The sequence below is a fragment of the Montipora foliosa genome, chromosome 6 (genome assembly GCF_036669935.1).
Source record: "Montipora foliosa isolate CH-2021 chromosome 6, ASM3666993v2, whole genome shotgun sequence".
Classification (NCBI taxonomy): Eukaryota; Metazoa; Cnidaria; class Anthozoa; order Scleractinia; family Acroporidae; genus Montipora; species Montipora foliosa.
The window spans coordinates 44,843,797-44,846,296 of record NC_090874.1 but is presented as its reverse complement, the minus strand read 5'-3'; the positions used below and the strand labels follow the sequence as shown (position 1 = coordinate 44,846,296).

The 2,500-nt window shown below is 38.8% G+C and overlaps 1 protein-coding gene across 3 annotated transcripts in view; it reads right to left on the bottom strand.

The window, feature by feature from the left end:
• Positions 1–2,500, bottom strand: part of LOC138007474 (uncharacterized protein MCAP_0864-like) — a 27,776-nt gene that overhangs the window by 21,701 nt on the left and 3,575 nt on the right. The gene's annotated exons all lie outside the window — the stretch shown is intronic.

Genomic DNA, 2,500 nt, shown 5'->3' with positions numbered 1-2,500 from the left:
TAATACAAGTCAATCACAGATTGATAATCTGTTTGTTACATCTGTTCATACCACTCAATACGGCATTCATTCTCTCAGTTACACTGGTCCAATATTCTGTAATTCTATATCCATTGATGTTAAGAAAATCAAGCCGTTTTCCAGTTTTCGTCAATATATCAAAAATTCTGTGATTGATGGTTATCAATACTATTATTGGTTCCTAATGTTTTACGATTATATTATCTTTAACTGCTATTTAATTCATCGAGGGATACTTTTTATCTAATACAATTATTTTGCGTCTCTATTCATTCCTTCTACTCATATTCTTCTTTTGGGTCACCTATTCGGTTAGTTCCATGAACTATTTAGGTGTCCCAAACTCTTGACAATGAACCTACAATTGTAAAATTTCTTTTCCTTCGCAATCTCTTGGTTTTATATTTTAAGCACTAATTTGTATTAATAGACCCATATCACTCAATGTCCAAACAAAAGATTTTGCCCGTCGAACCTCTCATTCAGTGTGAGGTTGGACGGGCAAAGACAATGCAAAGACAAAGCCTTTATTCCCCAAGGACTCCAAAATGGCCGCCGAGTGATAAAGGTGAATTAATATTATTTTTGTGTGAGTTTAAATAAAAATTGACTTGACTTGACTTGACTTGACATGAATTGACTTGACTTGAGATGTGCTAAGCAATGGCAAATGGAATCTTTTTCTTATGCCAGTGGACTACCCTGCATCCATTCGTATCCAAATATAAAACACCCCCGTTTAGAGGGTCATCTACCATTTCCTGAGAATCGACCAGGCCCGAGTTGTTCAAAGACCGTATAACTTCATCACTAGCACTATTCAACACATGTAAGTAAAGGCTTGTTCGAAAACTTTTGTCAATGTTCAGTTAACGCGAAGGATATTTCACACTCTGGATAGCAACTTATGATATCCACTGGGTAAAGTTATCCAGTCTTTGCCGAACAACTGGGGGAATAAAAATAGTACCGGTATGAGCGGTGCATCAGAAAGATGAAGTTGCCGTCTAGCAGTCGCCGTCTAGCCTGTGTACAGCCGCACACTGTCCTAAAAAATCAGATGTTTGAGGATAGCGGTGGGCTTTAGACAGGCTATCGCCGTCCGTCCCTCAACAACCCTCTTTTAAGCTCACCTGTCGCTTACAGCTCCTTCGATTTCGGAAGTAGACGTGCATGTGAAACTGACGCAAATTCTCGCGAAAACTCTTCACCGCAAGCAGACCTGTCGAACGAAGTGGTCCATCCGAATACCATTTTGGACAGAGACGCTTTCAAAAAAGCCCCCGCCGGGCTACCAGAGCCTTCCTCTATACTTGAAGAGAACATCCAGGAAGTCTCGAATCCTTCCATAAGTATATATCATAAACAATCTTGTCTTTCGGCCATTTTAACTTGATCGAAAACAATAAACAAACTGCGGTGATAAACAAATTATAATGCGTATTTACCTGACGTTTCGTGTGATACAACAAATGTTAAAAATTATACAGGAGTGCTCCACAACCAATGTTTTGAAAAAGGGTGTTTTTTCCCAAACAACAAATTCACAACTGTCAAGCAATACTTTCTTAATAATTAACTTTCGTGGGCGAAAAACAGCCGCTCCTCAGCGCCAGTAAGCTCAAGTCCATACTGAGTATTCCTTTTGCCAGCAAGCAACTTAATTTATTGAGGACCAAAATCCCAGAAAGGAAAGGACTTCCGTCATTGCCTTTTGCCAGTTATACGAGATGTAGAGGTCTTGCCAGCCAGCAGCAAATTGAGAAATTATAATGGCTCATTCCCAGCAAAACGTTATTCTAGCAGTAAACCTGAGTTAAGCTTACCTTTTTAAATGTCTCCCTTTTTCAACAAATCTTATATAACTCAAATCGTTAGCGTAATGATTAGTATTTCAGGAAGTCTAAACGAGATACACTTCTCCTGGGACTGAGTGAAACAATAAAGTATATTGTAAAACTGTTACATTTTACACGGCTCTTTTAGTGGGTGAAGTTGTGCCCTGGTACCTCTAAGATTTTATAGACTTTTACCGTTTTCGCGTTTTAAAAGTCCCTTTTACAGACAGCATGGCACAAACACATTGATCTACAAAAGTCACAAACACATCGACGATGTTTTACAAGACTCTACAGAAGCCACAAACACATCGACGATGTTTTGAAAGATCTTAAAAGAAGTTATACAAACACATCGACAATGCTTTGCAAGATCAGTTTTAACAAAAGTCACAAACATATCAACGATGTTTGCAAGATCTTAACAGAAGTAACAAACGCATCACCGAGACAAAAAGGGGGTTGACAGACCAAACACAATTCCCACTTCCCGTGATGTTGTTGTACCTAGGCACTTCGAGTTTCGCTCTCACAAGTATTTTGTAGAATAATAAAATTCCGTCACATGAGAAATTTCCATGTTACGTCTAGCTACCTAAGGGACCTACAACAAAAGGCGTGGTCTGATATTGAAACACTTA